The sequence below is a fragment of the Macaca mulatta genome, chromosome 8, assembly GCF_049350105.2.
Source record: "Macaca mulatta isolate MMU2019108-1 chromosome 8, T2T-MMU8v2.0, whole genome shotgun sequence".
NCBI lineage: Eukaryota > Metazoa > Chordata > Mammalia > Primates > Cercopithecidae > Macaca > Macaca mulatta.
In genome coordinates, this window is record NC_133413.1 from 132,084,205 (window position 1) to 132,102,776 (window position 18,572).

An 18,572-nucleotide genomic window follows, 5' to 3' on the forward strand; every position below is an offset into this window, starting at 1 on the left:
TTTAAAAAAAATTAAAATATAATACCAATATGCCTGGAGTTTTGTTTTGCTTTGTTTTGTTTTGAGACAGAATCTCGCTCTGTCACTTGGGCTGGAGTGCAGTGGTACTATATCAGCTCACTGCAACCTCTGCCTCCTGAGTTCAAGGGATCCGTGCCTCAGTCTCCTGAGTAGCTGGGATTATACCTGCATACCACCACACCCTGCTAATTTTTGTATTTTTCCTAGAGACGGGGTTTCACCATGTTGGCCAGGCTGGTCTTGAATTGCCCGCCTTGGCCTCCCAAAGTGCTGGGATTACAGGTGTGAGCCACTTCACCCAGCCCACATGGAGATATTTTAATTGTGCAAATATTTTTTAGAAATGTAATGAGAGGGCCGGGCATGGTGGTTCACACCTATAATCCCAGCACTTTGGGAGGCCGAGGTGGGTGGATCACCAGGTCAGGAGTTTGAGACTACCAACCTGGCCCACATGGTGAAACCCCGTCTCTACTAAAAATACAAAAATTAGCTAGGCATGGTGGTGGGTGCCTGTAATCCAAGCTACTCGGGAGGCTGAGGCAGAGTAATTGCTTGAACCCAGGAGACAGAGCTTGCAGGGAGCCGAGATTGCGCCACTGCACTCCAGCCTGGGTGACAGTGAGACTCCGTCTCGGGAAAAAAAAAAAAAAAAAAGAAAAAGAAATGGGAGGCTCTTTTCTCTAAGATTTTTTTAAATCATTAAACATTTTCTTTTAAGTATTACTTTTACAAAAGAGTTATATTAAAAGGTTTTTTTTAAAAAAGTTCTTTAAAACTTTTAAGTGCACATAAACTAAAGCACATGTGAACAACACAGACTTATTTCCATTCTGCTTGCTTTCAAATCCATACTTATGGAAAAGGCTAAGCTCTCCCAGAAGATGCTTTCAGAATTAAAGGCATCCATAAAATTAGGGGAGTTCATGCATATTCCAGGCAGCTTGTTAATTACACCAAAACTTGTGTTCAGTTCATCAGCTCCTAAAAAAGAATAGAGACTTTACAAGGTGAGGTGGAATCTTAGTACTGATTTGCATGTCTCTGCAATACTGCTTTTAAATCCCTTTATAATCACTCTTAAGTCAGCCCCACCCCATTCAATCCTATTTATTGTTTTAATTACGAATTTCTAGAAACGAAACTGACAATACAGTTCCAGTAAGATGTAATCAGAGTAAATTGTCAAATTAACAAGGCAATGAGACACAGCAGAGGCCAATGATTTCACAAACTGCTGTCAATTCCAACTAAATCAATCCAATGTATCCAATGGAATGGAACAGAGGCCTGCTGTGTTCTCTACTCTGGGAGATAAACAATGAAGATGACTTGGCTGGCAGGAAGTCTCTAATCTAATAGAGATAAGCCATAGAAGCCAGCCAAGTAGTTATGTTCAGCGCTGCCAGGGAGGTGTGAGCAGGTTGTCACAGAATAGTGGAAGTTGGGGAGATGGGGAGACTTGCGTATTTTGAAGGGAGAGAAGGGAGTCGACTGTGGGAGGCAGGTGGCTGGAGAATCCAGGAAGACATGATGATCTTTGTATTCAGTTTGAATCTTGAAAGGAAGATAGGATTTCTGAAAGTTGAAAAGGAAGTGGCATTCAAAATGAAATAAAGTGCCTGTACAAACGCATTGTTATAACAGGAAAGTGTGGTTTGCCTGGGGTGCCCTTTTGTAAAGGGTCAGAGGAGGGAGCTGTCCATCTAACCCTCTTTGTAAAAGCCTTGAGCTAGCTGTTCATCTAATCCTTGATCTAGAGGGTAAGTAATATGAAATTACCTGTGCATTTTCTGCCAATTATGTGTGATACTTTAATAGTTATTTAGTTATAATGACTATAAATATGTAAAATTTTTACATATGCAACCTGCTAAGCATTTTGTATTTTATCTTATTTAAAAAAAAAAGTGACTGGGCATGGTGGCTCATGCCTTTAATCCCAGCACTTTGGGAGGCCGAAGTGGGAGGATCACTTGAGCCCAGGAGGTTGAGACCAGCTTGGGCAACACAACGAGACCTATCTCTACAAAAAATTTAAAAATTAGCCAGGCATGGTGGCATGTTCCTGTAGCCCCAGGTAATTTTGAGGCTGAGGTTGGAGGATTAGTTGAGCCTGGGAGCTAGTGGCTGCAATGAGTAGTGATCATGCCACTACACTCCAGCCTGGGTGACAGAGTAAGACCCCATCTCAAAAAAAGAAAAAAAGTGCCAACAGACATATGAAAAAATGCTCATCATCACTGGCCATCAGAGAAATGCAAATCAAAGCCACAATGAGATACCATCTCACACCAGTTAGAATGGCAATCATTAAAAAGTCAGGAAACAACAGGTGCTGGAGAGGATGTGAAGAAATAGGAACACTTTTACACTGTTGGTGGGATTGTAAACTAGTTCAACCATTATGGAAAACAGTATGGCAATTCCTCAAGGATCTAGAACTAGATGTACCATATGACCCAGCCATCCCATTACTGGGTATATACCCAAAGGATTATAAATTATGCTGCTATAAAGACACATGCACACGTATGTTTATTTTGGCACTATTCACAATAGCAAAGACTTGGAATCAACCCAAATGTCCATCAGTGACAGATTGGATTAAGAAAATGTGGCACATATACACCATGGAATACTATGCAGCCATCAAAAAGGATGAGTTTGAGTCCTTTGTAGGGACTTGGATGCAGCTGGAATCCATCATTCTTAGCAAACTATCACAAGAACAGAAAACCAAACACCGCATGTTCTCACTCATAGGTGGGAACTGAACAATGAGATCACTCGGACTCAGGAAGGGGAACATCACACACCGGGGCCTATCATGGGGAGGGGGGAGGGGGGAGGGATTGCATTGGGAGTTATACCTGATGTAAATGACGAGTTGATGGGTGCAGCACAGCAACATGGCACAAGTATACATATGTAACAAACCTGCACGGTATGCACATGTACCCTACAACTTAAAGTATAATAATAATAAATAAATTTAAAAAAAATAAGAAAGAGAGAGAAAGAAAAAAAACTACACACATAAAATTTCAACAAATTGAATTTAAAGATCTAGTTGGCCTTTGTTAGCTATTTATGCACTGGGCAGCATTTCATCTAAAGATTTAGATAAGGAACTCCTATGGCCATGGCAGAATGGTTGGTTTTTATCAGATAGCTTGAGCAGGAATAAAGAAATGCATAATACAAAAAGCAGATTGGCTGACATCAGGTTGTTTCTGGTAATTTTCGTTATTAGTGTTAAAGCAGAGGGGATTTCCTCATTCATACTGGCTAAAACTGGCCTGTGTGGGAATTTGACTATGATCTGTCTCCTGATTTCTCAGAAGATCAGATAAACACTGTGGTTTTGGTTTGGTGATGTGGAATCTTAGCATAAGTGGCTCCATTTTGATTTTGTCCGTTCTGTTGGGGCTCAGCCCAAAATAATGACCTCCCATAAATTTCAGTTCACAATCCTCAACACAGCAGGGAGGAAAGTTCCATCCTTATCTCTATTGTCCACATAAGGAAGTCGAGATGAAAAAGGTTAAGTAACTTGTCTGAAGTTCAAAGGTAGCAAGAAGATTTCAGATTCTAAAGTCACATGCCTAACCTTGATACGCACTGAATGCCTATTACATGTCTGGTTTTTTGCTCAACAGTGGAATTATGTAAATGACTAAGACTGACAGTCTGTCCTCTCTGGGATCTTTTCTTGCGTACCTAATGATTTAGCAGTTTAGTTCAGGTGGTGTAATAAAGAGAAATAAAACCAGTAACAAAAAGCCAGTAATAAAAGGAATCTTACTGTTTGCTAATTACAACTGATTAAGTAGTTAAAAAGGAGAGGGGGAAAAAAACCTGCCTGGAAAGACAGCAGAGAAAAGAGAGGTAAAAATATCTGTGTCTATGATAGGATGAGTTAACCAGACTAATGGTAATGTAGTGTTTATGATAGGACATCCTGGGGAATAAAGAATAATCATATGTATTAAATACCTGATATACTGAAAGCTACATGTTATAACATGTATTAGTTTTTGTAATTCTCATGACAAACATATGAAGTGGGCATATAATGGTCCTATTTTATAAATATGAAGAACATGAGGTGGGTATACAATGATTCCATTTTATAAATAAGAAAAATATAAGGTTTGATTGGTAATTTGTGACCAAATATAAAACAGTAAAATCTGTCATGATCATGTCTCTTCCCTCCCTTTAACTAGCAAACTTAGTTCAAACTTTCTGCTGCAGATTAGAAATAAGTATTTGAAACCATGGCAACCCCAGAAACATTTAGAACACAATAAATGTATGTGGGATGCAAGTGTATCCAAGAACACAGTGTAATTCAGGACAAGAAGGCTTGAGCAGCATTTCGTTGGAGGATTCAAGAGCTTAAGTGAAGGCTTGAATATGAGCTCCCAGGTAGACAAGCTAGGGTTTCTTCAAAAATGGAAAAAACAGTTTCTCTGTAAAGTTGGCAATCTGTAGAGAAAGGATTCAGCGAGTTACCCTCTCAACTTCAATTTGGCAATTTGTCTTTCTGGTGCTTAACAACAACAACAACAATTACTATTTATTGAGCACAAACAGGGCGAAACGCTATGTTGACTTCTTTTCATACCTCATCTGGAATCCTTTCAATTCAGGTGCGAATTATCTTCTGTTTTGTAGGTGAAAAAGCTGTGACTCAGAGGCTTTATGTGGCTTGCCCAATTTGCTAAAGGTTAATAGAGCCAAGATTAAAGTCATATTTTTTCTTCCATCAGACCATCTTATATTCATCTGATTCTTATTTCGTCTTACCATGAGAAACTAATGGACCATGCTGAGCTGATGTGATTCCAGTCAAAAGCAGATAAACTGTGTGTCAGTTGACATGTAGCCTTGTTTATGCTAAAAGTGGCAATAAATAGCTGGGTTTCCTGAGGTACTGAAATTGGTGTTGGATCTCTGTCCTTCTCCATTAGCGATTTATATTGGGACTAGATTTTAAACATTTCTCTGTGTCCTGATTTCATCATCTGTAACACAAGAATGTTGGATTAGAAATCTAAAATCCGTGACAGCTCTGTGATGGTTTGACGGTTAGCTTCTGTCTTCTGTTTCCTACAGGACTCAACACCTCAACAGCCTAGGTGTTACAGATTTTAAGTTCTGGGCTGGTGATTTTTGGAGACCCTACCTAAAGAAAAGAGTATCTTCTGTTCTTAAGGGCAGCTTGTCTCTTTCCTCTCTCAAGATGTTGTGCTTTAAGTGTTTCTCATGCTGCAGAGATGAATGAGCAACTCCTAGTTATCTTTAGGTTACCTGACTTTGTGAGCTTATCAGTTTGTCCTGTTTGATAGTTCCACTGTCCTAAACAGTAAGTTGGACTTCGTGACTTTGTAGCTTCCTCACAAATCATCACATTTGACAACCGGAAATATAATAGAAAAAAATTATCTCTTATTCCCAAGAGACAAGAAAAAGCTCTAAGAAGCTTGTTTGTTGAAAAGCACTTAAGAACACATTTTAGGGATCCTCAGAAATCCACATTCCAGCCTGACTCCCCACGTCTACCAAGCAGAATCTGAAGGAGTTCAGTCTGCTTTCTCTCCTCCACACTCAACTGATAATGCAGAAATGTCGGAGTTGAAGCAGCTGTGGCATGCCTCTATCAAGCTGTCTCGGAATTAGAAAGTGGGAAGAGGCATTTCAGAGAGTCAAGATATAATCTAAGGTTCAAACTGAACCAGGTCTCCAGCCAGATCCCGACTTGGTCAGTGTCTGAACATGGCAGCCAAGTTTCCATCAGCTTCACTATAATTAACATCTGTATAGAGAATCATTTCTTAGTCACAGAAAATGAAACAAAATAGGAAGTTAACTAGCTGTTAGAGCTTGGATTTCATTTCTGGGTAAATCAGTAGTCATCTCAAAGATTCTTTTTGTGTATAATCTGAAACCAGCTAAAAGAAATGGGATGAAATAAGAGAAGGTCTGCTAGCAGCTGCTCTTAAATTTCCCCGTGTTGTCAGGACTTGTCTTAGTTTGGGTTTTGAACTCTTTTAACTAGTGGTTGCCATTTTCAACTTTAGATAACCCCATAAATCTGGAAATAGTTAATGTGATTCATCTGGGAATCAGTTATTATAATGACCTGTGTCCAAATGTTGGTTTTATAGTCATACCTATTCCAAGAGCTGTGTTCTGTGAAAGGATGGCAAGTCATGGTTTCTGCAAACCTGAGTCACTATTTCTACCCACATAAAGCCTATGATTTCACCTGAGTTTGAATTTGGCTTTTCTTTAAGGCTCCAGGCTAAGTTAGGACTGCTGGGGTGGAGATTAGGGTTACAGTGGGGGAGGAAGGACTTTTGCTCATTGAGATGAGTAAAAAGTGGATCAACCATTAGTAAGAAGACATTTTAATTGTTACAAGGTTACAAATGTTTCCAAGAATTATTTTTGTAAGCTCCCTTTGTGATATGAAACCTGAGGCATTTTTTTTCCCTGAAGATAAAAGACAGAGTTTTAGCAAAGCTGACATACCTTCTCTTCTTCCTCTTCAAAAACTTCATCACCTTCATCTCAGTTCATCAAAAATAAATTGAGGCTCTGTTTTGTAAAAAGCTCCCCTCTGAGAGGTTATAGATATGAAGAGGATATAGTGCCTGCTCTCAGGGCTCATGGTCTTGTGGGGAAGACAGACATGTATACATGTAATTCTCAGAGTGAACTAGGACGAGTGCAGAAATCATATCCTCTTGGAATCCTTCTCTGGCTTCCCAAATGTGAGTTTTTGACCCCATAACACTATGCTTGTGGCCAAGAATGCCTATTGCCAATGGGTATCCATTCTTCCCTTTTTTTGAGAACCAGAACTTCAATTTTATTTGTGGTCACTTTGTACATACTACAGTAATACATCTGCCAGTATCTTTTGCAACTAGATGTGGCCATGTGACTAATTTTTGGCCAATAAAATGTGAGTGTAAGTACTGTATGGGAGCCACAAAAGGGACCTGGCTCAGCGAGGAGGACTACCCCTTTTGTGTTCCTCCTTGTGATGGCCTATCCTGTAAGATGTGTTGGCTAGGTATCCACGAGCTATTATAGCTTGGACTATGAGATGACCTTAAGCATGGAAGCCATGTATTGAGGATATCAGAGCAGAAAAACAGGAATGTCATCTGTAACACAGAATATTGGATTAGAAATCTAAAGTCCATCATAGCTCTGTGATGCTTTGACTCTTAGCTTCTATCTTCTATTTCCTATGGGACTAAATACCTCAACAGCCTGTGTTATGGATTCCTGAGAACTTAGTGGAGATGCCCTATCAGACCAGAACTATTCTACTGGCCATAATTTTTTACATGGGAGAGAAATGTATTTATATGTTTTATAAGCTATGTTGGGTTTTCTTTTCACTGCAGCTGTGAACCCCAAATATCTGACAGATCTCAATCAGTTTAGGAAGTTTATTTTGCCAGGGTTAAGGATGGGCCCATGGCAGAGCTTCAGGTGGTCCTGATGACATGTGTCCAACATGGTTGGGGCACAGCTTGGTTTTATACATTTTAGGGAGACATGAGACATCAATAAATATGGGTAAAATGTACATTGGTTCTGTCTGGAAAGGCAAGACAACTCGAGGCGGGGAGGGGGCTTCCAGGTCATAGGTAAATGAGTGACAAATAGTTGCGTTCTTTGGAGTTTCTGATTAGCTTTTCTAAAGGAAGCAATCAGATATTCATTTATCTCAGCAGAAGGATGATGAGAGTTCTGTCTGTCCTCTCTCTGTCTACAAGAAATTTCCTTGTGGGCAAATTGTGAGAAAGGTATGTGGCTATCTTTATTAGGCACAGAATGGGAGGCAGGTTTGCCCTAAGCAGGTCCCAGCTTGACTTTTCCTCTTCATTTAGTGATTTTGAGATCCTGAGATTTATTTTCCACTCACATGGCCAAACCTAATCATAACTCATACCTCTGACATAAAACTGATTTGCTTATTTGGTTTTCTAATTCTCCACATAGAAGGACTTTATTTTTACATTTATTTATTTATTTTCAGACAAAGTCTCACTCTTTTGCCCAGGCTGCAGTGCAGTGGCATGATCTCAGCTCACTGCAACCTCCACCTCCCGGTTTCAAACAATTCTCATGCCTCAGTCTCCCCAGTAGCTACATCACCACGTCCAGCTAATTTTTTATATTTTTAGAAGAGATGGGGTTTTACCATGGTGCCCAGACAGGTCTCAAACCCCTGAGCTGAGGCAATTCACCTACCTGGGCCTCCCAAAGTGCTAAGATTACAGGCATGAACCACCACGCCCAGCTGGGACTTCAATCTCATTCAAAGAATAGGCCTTATTTTTTTAGTCCTCTTTGTGAAGGTTTATAGATTAAATTAGCATGTACAAGAGTTCACTCTGAAAGTATAGTGGGTGAACAGGGCCAGGAAAGATGATCTTCAAAATTGGGAGGACCGTGTTATGTACAGAACATTATCTGAATGGGGACTTGAAGGGTACACTGGATTGTAGGAAGTCGCAGGCAGAAGGCTAAGGACTCCTAAAAGGAAGAAACTGCACCAACAGTGGCTGAGAGGCAGGGTCAAGTAATCAGTTAAATTTGAGGAATAAAGAATGATAAGAACTTGCTTTAAGAGAGTATGCAAATTATTTATTAATTTGCTCTCAGCTTGATTCCCTTTATTCTGTTCTCTGCTACATATTTTAGGGAAGTTTGGATCCTGTAAGCTGTATTTTCAAAGTGCTTTTTCTGGAAAGCACCGGAAAAAGATTGAAAGTCAGAAGGAGGAAATAAGAAACTCTCCTCTTTATTCTGGTTTCTGGCCACAACTCTTATAGTAGTGGCAGTGGCAAAGCAAACAGTGGTGAAAGAGTTGGTGCACGCAACAGAGGTGAAGGTGCCCCTGCAGAGGCAGTGCCACCGTGGTGGTGACTCCGGTGTCAGCAGCAGCCAGAGAGAAAGATTCTGGGTCCCCACTCTGGAAGCTCAGAAAAAAAACAAGAGGCCGGGTGCGGTGGCTCACGCCTGTAATCCCAGCACTTTGGGATGCCAAGGCGGGTGGATCACGAGGTCAGGAGATCGAGATTATCCTGGCTCACATGGTGAAACCCCGTCTGGACTAAAAACACAAAAATAACTAGCCGGGTGCGGTGGCTCACGCTTGTAGTCCCAGCTACTCTGGAGGCTGAGGCAGGAGAATGGCGTGAACCCGGGAGGCGGAGCTTGCAGTGAGCTGAGATCCGGTCACTGCACTCCAGCCTGGACGACAGAGCGAGACTCAGTCTTTAAAAAAAAAAAAAAAAAAAAAAAAAAGCAGACTCAGCAGCCCAGAGCCCTTTGGCTCTGGGTTATGTACTTTTTCTGCAGCCAGGGTAGTAGCACTTTTCACCAAAAGTCTAACTCATGAGTTCGAGACAGGGTCTTACTCTGTCACCCAGGCTGCAGTGCAATGGTGCAGACATGGCTCTCTGCAGCCTCCCTCTGCTGGGCTCAAGCAAACCTCCCACCGCAGGCTCCAAAGTAGCTGGGACTACGGTGTGTGCCACCATGCCCAACTCACTTTTATTTCATCTTATTTATTTATTTTTAGTAGAAATAGAGTCTCCCTATGTTGCCCAGTCTGGTCTCAAATTCCCAGGCTCAAGCCATCCTTCTGCCTTGGCCTCCCAAAGTGCTGGAATTACAGGAGTGAGCCACTGTGCCTGGCCATTTCTTCACTTTTAAAAATGGAGTTTATGATGACTGAGATCCTTAGTTTTAACGTAATCAACTTTATCATTCTTTTACCCTTCAATAAAAGTCTTTTGATAATTTTTTGTGAAATAATTTTCTACACCAAGATGGTAAAGATAGTCTTCCATATTTCTTTCTAAAAGTTTTATAGGACTGTCTTTTACATTTGGCAATAAGTTATGAACGCTGACTAAATTGATTTTAGTTAAATTCAAAATTGATTTTTTGATTGGATGAGATAGGAATTCAATGTCATTTTCAGCCATATAAGTTTAAACTTGCTCCAGCATACTTACTAAAAAGTCTTTTCTTTCCCATGATTCTATAATTTCATCTCTGTCATATATTTAGTATCCATACATGTATGGGTTTACTTTTGAATTATCTGTTCTACTTGATATTCTTTATCTGTGCTAATACCACACAATCTTAAATATCATAGTTTTATAATAAGTCTTGTGTATTAGAGCTTTCCAGAGAAATAGAAGCAACTGTGTGTGTGTGTGTATCAAGAGATTTTAAGAAATTGTGAGAGCTGACAAGTTTAAAATATGCAGGGCAGGCTAGAGATTCACGATCCTGGGAAGAGCTGATGCAGCAGTCCTCAAGTAGGAAGGCAGTCTGAAGGCAGAATTTCTTCTTCCTTGGGAGTCCTCAGTCCTTTTAACCTAAGGCCTTCAACTGATTAGATGAGGTTTACAAACATTATGGAGAGTAATCTGCTTCATTCAAAGTCTACAAATGTAAATGTTAATAATGTCTAAGAAAATACCTTCACAACAAAATCGAGACTCATGTTTCTTTGACCAATCATCTGGGCACCACAGCCAAACCAAGCTGATACAAAATTAACCATCACAATCAATCTGTGGTAGAAAATTCTCCTCACATTGTTCTTCTTCTTTGAGAATCTTGGCTACCCTTAAACTTTTACATGTTCATAAATAATTTAAAATCAACTTGCCAATCCCAGAAAATACCTTAGAAATATTTTGGAAGAGATTGTCCTGAATCTGTAGTTCAATTCAGATTTATTGAAAAGCAGATGTGGGATACGAGAGGACAAGGGGAGTCAAGTAGGACTTTAACGTGTTTATCCTGAGCAAGTGAAAGGTTTAGGAAAGAAGACCTACAGTTTGGTTCTGAACATACTGAGTTTCAGTGAGACATATAAATTTGGAAGTTGTTAGCAAAAAATGGCAGTGAAAGTCAGTCATGAAATTGGATGGGATCTTCCAGAAATGGATGCAGTAGGGATAGGATTAAGCCTTCAGCATTCAATATTTAGAGATCTGCAAGATAAGGAGGACCTAAAAAAAGAAAACCAAGAACAGTTACTGAGTTAAGAAAACCAAGAAAGTGTGATTTCCTAAAAAGCTGTGCTAGAAAAATATTTCAAAGAGGGGAGAGTGACCATTGATTCAAAGCCTACTGATAAATCAAATAGGCTAAATACAACATCATTGATTAGGTTCAGGGCAGTGCAGATCATTGCATATTTTGGTCACGTGGTTGGGGCTGTATCATCTGACTAGAGTGAATTTTAGGAAAAGTGGATTGAAGGGAATTATAGACTACATTTTCTATAAATTTTACACTATAAAATCACAAAGTGGTGCTTCAGGAGATAGCAATATCCTGGAGGAATGGTTGTTTTGATATTTGTTTAGATGAAAAAAAATTACTTTATATTTCTAGACAGACAATAGCTGATAATTCATGAGAGAGGGAAGAATTGATAAAGCATGTCTCCAGGTAGTCTTGTAGCTCTTAATATTTGCCCTATTTATTTTATTCTTGTAAAGGAATTTTTATAGCAATAGCTTTCTATGTAATTTATTATCTGCAATTACACTGTAAACTCTTTGTAGGCACAAATGAGGATTGAACTTTATGCTTGGTGGTCAGTAATAGGAGTTTGTAGTTGATTGATTACTATCATAAAGTGTTAATGATTATGGGATGCCTAATGAATTAATGACTCCCAAGGGCTTTGTAAAGCTGAAGCTAGGAGCAGGGCTAACTTATTCTTAAACACGAAGGGATGGTGCTTTTTTTTTTTTTTTTTTTTTGAGACGGGGTCTCATTCTGTCACCCAGACTGGAGTGCAATGGCATGATCCTCCCAGGCTCAAGTGATTCTCCTGCCTCAGCCTCCCGAGTAGCCGGGACTACAGGCGAGCTACCACCCAGCTAATTTTTGTATTTTTAATAGAGATGGGGGTTCACCATGTTGGCCAGGCTGGTCTTGAACTCCTGATCTCAAATGCTCCACTCGCCCCAGCCTCCCAAAGTGCTGGGATTACAGGCATAAGTCACCCAGCCTGGCCCAAAGGGATAGCTCTCTAATGATGGGATTTTAGAAACCTGTAGCAAGGGATTAGGAGAATAGGACAGGAATTCATCCTAGTCTTTACCATACATTCTGACTAAACATGTTTCCTGTCATTAATTCAAATAACTACTAAGTTCCCTTGTGAATCATTGAATGATAAAACTTTGCATTGCTATTCATGAGCATAAATAAGCAGGCATGCAGTATACCAGAGCTTCAATGACAGATTTGTCAAGCCTACTTGCACATTAAGAAAGCAACATCCACACCTCTATGCCCTGGGATGATTCATTTCCTAAACAAAGTTGCCCTGAAATGCTTTCTTGAAGAACAGAGCTTTGTCACTGACTTACAATTGAAGAGGTAGGCCCTGGGTAGTCAGAAATTCCTTCAGTTTACCCATGACTAAAGGAGAGGTCATGATAGTAGCAAGGCTCTCTTCCACTCCCTTCTAAAATAAATTTTCTTCTTACGGGGTCTCCATTGATTGAGAACTGACACATTCAATCTAAAAATAATCTGAGTAAAACCATCATCTAGTCACTTTCCTTTGAGACCCATTTTTTTTTTTTTTTTTTCCTCATCCACATCCTACCTGTAAGGTAACAACCATCTTTAAACAGTCTGTTTTGCAGCTTGTTAGGAAACAAAGTGAAATATTGCTAAGGCGGAAGGGAAAGTTAAAAACTAAAAAGAAAGTCTAAGATTTTGTGAAAATGTACACATTTCATTTCTGCTCTAAACATGAAATGTCCTGTGACAATATTCTGTGTAGGATATTGAGCCATGTACTGTGGAGTGCTTCAGACATTATTTCCTCCAAGGTTTATTTAATAAGCATGTCTTGATTACCTACTTTTATGAGTTTATGCATGGGTGAATAAATATTTGCCTTCCTTTTCCCACCGCCATTGCCTCAACGGAAATGCTGATAACTGCTCCTGTGACTGAGAGTAGTAACCATTCAATTAAACTTCCTTCTTTAAATCCAGTGCCATTCACACAGATTTGCTGGCATGACCTACAAAAGAATTTTGGAAAAACTTTTTTATCCCTTCATAAATTTCTAAACTGACACCTAGACATTTTCATTTTAAGTTTGTATAATTGCAAAACATGTAATATCTCACCTTATAAAATGGACATTAAAGATTGTTATATTGCTTTAAAGAATACCTTATGGAGAATACTTCTGGGAAGTTTATGTTCAATCTTTGGAGAAACCAAAAATAATGCTGTTTTTCAAAGCAGCCGCACCATTTTATATTTCCATCTGCAAGGTACAAGGGTTCTAATTTCTCCATATCTTTTCTAATATTTATCTGTCTTTTTGATTAGAGGCAGTTCAACGAATGTGGAAAAGTAACTCAACTCATTGTGGTTTGGATTATGTGAAAACTAATGATGAGCATTTTTTCATGCATATGTTGCTCACTTGTATATCTTCTTTAGAGATACGTCTATTCAGATCCTTTGCCAACTTTTAAAAATTGGGCTACTTGTCATTTTATTACTGAGTTACAAGTCATTTATACATTCTGGATACCAGTTCCTTATCAAATATATGCTTTGCTAGTGTTTTCTCCCATTTTGTTTGTTGTCTTTTCAATATCCTGATGATACAGTGTGCAACACAAAATTTTTGTTTTTACCAAATGTATCTATTTTTTCTTTTGTTGCTAACGTTTTTGGTATAGCATGCAAAAATATATTGCCAAACCCAAGGTCATAAAGATTTTACTCCTACGGTGGCTTCTAAAGTTTAATAAATTTTAGCTTTTACATTTAAATCCATGATCAATATTAATTCTTGTGTATGTGTGGCGTAGAGGCTCCCTTTCATTCTTTTGCATGTGGATATACAGGTGTCCCAGCACCATTTGTTGCAAAGACTTTGTTTCCTATTGAATTATCTTATAATCCATTGTTAAAAGTCAACTAACAAAAATGTAACCAAATGTGAGGTTTTTTCTTTTTTACTAGACTTTTAAATCATTCTATTTAAATAGCTATTCTTGTGCCAGTACCACTATTCTTGATTAGTATAGCTTTGTAGTAAATTTTGAAATTGGGAAGTGTGAGTCCTTCAATTTGACCTTCTTAGTAAACATGCTTGTGGCTATTCTGGGTCCTTTGGATTTCCATATACATTTTAGGATCAGTTTATCAATTTCTGAAGAAATCCAGCTGGGATTTTGATAGGGTTTATGTTAAATCTGTAAATAAACATGTGGAGTATTGCTATATTTTCAATATTAAATGTTACAATACATAAACATAGGATGTCCTTCCATTTATTTAAAAGTTTAATTTCAGGTCGGGCGCGGTGGCTCAAGCCTGTAATCCCAGTACTTTGGGAGGCCGAGGCGGGTGGATCACGAAGTCAGGAGATCGAGACCATCCTGGCTAACATGGTGAAATTCCGTCTCTACTAAAAATACAAAAAACTAGCCGGGCGTGGTGGCGGGCGCCTGTAGTCCCAGCTACTCGGAGGCTGAGGCAGGAGAATGGCGTAAACCCGGGAGGCGGAGCTTGCAGTGAGCCGAGATCGGGCCACTGCACTCCAGCCTGGGTGACACAGCGAGACTCCGTCTCAAAAAAAAAAAAAAAGAAAAGTTTAATTTCTTGCAACACAATGTTTTGTTGCTTTAAGTATACAAGTCTTACACTACTTTAAGGTCTTTTCCTAATTATTTTTTATGCTATTATGAAAGAATTTTTTCTTTAATTTCATTTTTTATTCATTGGTAGCCCAGAGAAATACAGGTAATTATTATATATTGATTTTATATACTACAACCCTTCTGGTTATTAGTTCATTAGTTTGAATAATTTTTAGTGGATTCTTTAGAATATTCTATATACAAGATCAAGTCATATTCAAATAGAGATAGTTTTCTTTCTTTCTTTTCATTTGGGATGCTGTATATTGCTTTTACTTACCTAATTTCTACAGGTAGACCCACCACACAATGTTGAATAGAAGTAGCTGGGGCAAATTTCAATGTCTTGTTCCTGATTAAATGTAATATTAACCTGCATGTCCTTCATGAGATTTAAAATTTTTTTCTTCTATTTTTAGTTTTCTGAATGTTTTTTTAAAATCATGAAAGGATGTTAGATTCTGTTAAATGTCTTTTCTATGTCTATTGACATGATCATGTGGTTTTTATTCTGTATTGTATAATTAAGGTTTTGCATTGATTGCTTTTCAAATATTAACCTTGAATTCCTGGAATCTCTCCATGGTTTTCAAAATTGTATATGGGGCCGGGCGCGGTGGCTCAAGCCTGTAATCCCAGCACTTTGGGAGGCCGAGACGGGCGGATCACGAGGTCAGGAGATCGAGACCATCCTGGCTAACACGGTGAAACCCTCTCTCTACTAAAAAATACAAAAAACTAGCCAGGCGAAGTGGCGGGCGCCTGTAGTCCCAGCTACTCGGGAGGCTGAGGCAGGAGAATGGCGTAAACCCGGGAGGCGGAGCTTACAGTGAGTTCAGATCCGGCCACTGCACTCCAGCCTGGGCGACAGAGCGAGACTTCGTCTCAAAAAAAAAAAAAAAAAAAAAAAAAAAAAAAATTTTGGCCGGGCGCGGTGGCTCACGCCTGTAATCCCAGCACTTTGGGAGGCCGAGGCGGGCGGATCACAAGGTCAGGAGATCGAGACCACGGTGAAACCACGTCTCTACTAAAAATACAAAAAATTAGCCGGGCGCGGTGGCGGGCGCCGGTAGTCCCAGCTACTCAGGAGGCTGAGGCAGGAGAATGGCGTAAACCCAGGAGGCGGAGCTTGCAGTGAGCCGAGATCGCGCCACTGCACTCCAGCCTGGGCGACAGAGCGAGACTCCGTCTCAAAAAACAAAACAAAACAAAAAAAAAAAAATGTTATATGGCTACTCATGGCCTAAACTTTAAATTAACATGACATTACAAGGTTTATCACAAATAAACTCTTCTCTAGCTAACAGTTAGCCTCTCCCTTTTTGTTCCTTAGAGCAGTCACAGGACCACTGATTGTTTTATACTACAAAGACAGTTTCAGTTTCCTTTTCTTTGTTTGTGCTACTCCTTCTGTCTATAAAGCCCTTCCCATGCTTCACTCCAATTTTTTTCAGTATTATCTATAATTCCTTCATATTCTCCCTCCTCTGTAAAGAATCTCTCCACCGTTTCTTAAATTTCTATGCTCTTACAGCGTGATGTATGCATCTCTAATTTAGTTCTTATTTTATGACCCATAATGTGATTTGCTAATTGTGTAACTGTGTCCCCTTCCAAATTGTAAACTTGTGAGCTTGGATTATATCTTCTTTCCATTTCTAATATCGGCTAGAGAGATTCAAAACCCGTTACCAAGTTAATTTGCGTATTTAGATTTCTCAAGACTACTCACCATGATCTAGGTGGGTTCTACTATCTCCTAAACTCAGGTCACTCCTCTCAAGTCTTGTAGGGTCATGGATTATCTTCTCAGAAAGGGAAACAGTATCCCCCTTGAAGAAAGAACTGGGAACTAATTTTTGTATGAAAATAATATCACAGAAGATCTGGACTATTAAAAAATATTTCTCATCCTAATAAAATAGAATAAACTCTGATTCCTTCAAGCCATTTTCCACATGTGTATACATTTTCACATCAATGAAACCATAGAATACACACAATATGAAAGTCTGCTTTTCTCAATTAATATAAGAAAATTTATGTTGTTTCTTAAATATCATTTACAGCTGTTAAATATCCTGTTGAGGATGCCACCTAATTTGATTAACCATTCTCCTGTCCTCAAATATTTACTTCCTCCTTCTTTTGGGGTTTTATAAAGAACAATATGGTAAACATCTGTGTGCATGTAAGTTCTTGCTTTCATTTGGATTATTACTTCAGGCTAGATTGATTTCTCAAATTAGTGGAATTAAGTAGGGTCAAATGATATAGCTTCTTTTTTCTTAGTTAAATTACCATTTTTTACTTTTTTTTCTAAATTTCAGGGTCATAGATATGGCTAGTAGGACATTTAGAAATTCTTCATTTATTAGATGAGGAAATTGAGAGTCTCAGAAAAAAACTGACTTGTTCAGTGTTGTACATTTGATGATACAATAGATTAGGATCGAGATTATATTACACAATAAAGTGGGACAAAGACCAATTTGAGCATATTAAACAACTTGTTTTGTTTTTGTTTTCTAAAAATCCATTCCAATCTCTTTAAAATATAGACACTGAATTAAGTAGGCACTAAAAGTATCTTGACTCTTGGCTGTTATTTTTATAGTAAGCATATTTTGGACGAAGAGGTAAGGTATATTTTGTACACTTTAGCAAATTAGGGCTGGACGACAGAAGAGAAGGACATACAAATATAAGAGAAGACAGAAATTATTAACTTTTTAATTTTCTAAGTGAAAAAGGAAGTAGAATATTTGAGTCATGTAGAAAATGATAGATGATATCCTATTTGGTATTATGGCATATTTTGTTAAAGCTAATTTTGGTCAAAATTTAGCAAATCACTTCTCATATACCTTTTGTATGTCTAGTGATAGAGGGGACCAAGAATCGTTGTTGTTGTTGTTGTTTGTATGTAATGTCAGAGTGCCATGTACTTCTTTTCATTTATTTATTTTTGAGATGGAGTCTTGCACCGTCACCCAGACTGGAGAGCAGTGGCGCGATCTTGGCTCACTGCAAACTCCGCCTCCCAGGTTCATGCCATTCTCCTACCTCAGCCTCCCGAGTGGCTGGGACTACAGGCACCCGCCACCACGCCCAGCTAATTTTTTGTATTTTTGGTAGAGATGGGGTTTCACCATGTTAGCCAGGATGGTCTCGATCTCCTGACCTATGATCTGCCTGCCTCGGCCTCCCAAAGTGCTGGGATTACAGACGTGAGCCACTGCGCCCAGCTCCAGAGTGCCATGTACTTCTTGATATGCAACAGTGAAATCAGAGTCAAACTATATGCCATATTTTATCACTTATATGTATACATAATCTTTATAAAATGAACTACAGATAGAGAATGGACAGATACATACATACCAGCTTTATGATAAAGTTGTGACTTTTGACCAGAAAATCTCTGGATAAATATCTGTATCATAAAAAGAAATTAAATCAGAAGACTGGGTCAGGTATTCTCTTGGCGGGTTGGATAGTTGTGATTGGGAAAACTTGGAAAAAAAGAAGACATTGTGAATCATTGAAAACAAAATGAGAAAGACTATATAACTTTGCAGGAGATAATAATCATAAGCATCCATTCATATGTTCAGTCATGAAAGTATATACTAATTAAATGTATCAATTTATAGCCTTCTAAGTGCAATGTTCTGTGCTAACTCTATAGAAGCATGTTAGGAGATACGTTGAACTGATGCTCAGAGACTTGTTCTAGATTACCTAGTTTAAAGTAAGAATTAAAGCAGCTACTGTGATGTAGAAAAAATG

General features: G+C 38.8%; 1 long non-coding RNA gene across 2 annotated transcripts in view; it reads right to left on the reverse strand.

Moving 5' to 3' along the window:
* Positions 1-744: 744 nt before the first annotated feature.
* LOC144330554 (uncharacterized) overlaps positions 745-18,572 on the reverse strand; it is a 29,981-nt gene continuing 12,153 nt past the window's right edge. The window contains exons 3-5 of one of the 2 annotated variants that reach the window (XR_013396851.1): positions 16,513-16,632; positions 12,974-13,138; positions 745-1,022 (exon numbers count right to left, since the gene is read on the reverse strand). This is a non-coding gene — a long non-coding RNA (uncharacterized LOC144330554). Of the gene's footprint in view, positions 1,023-4,344; positions 4,516-12,973; positions 13,139-16,512; positions 16,633-18,572 lie in introns of those variants that run through there. The other variant, XR_013396852.1, reaches the window with a different exon arrangement.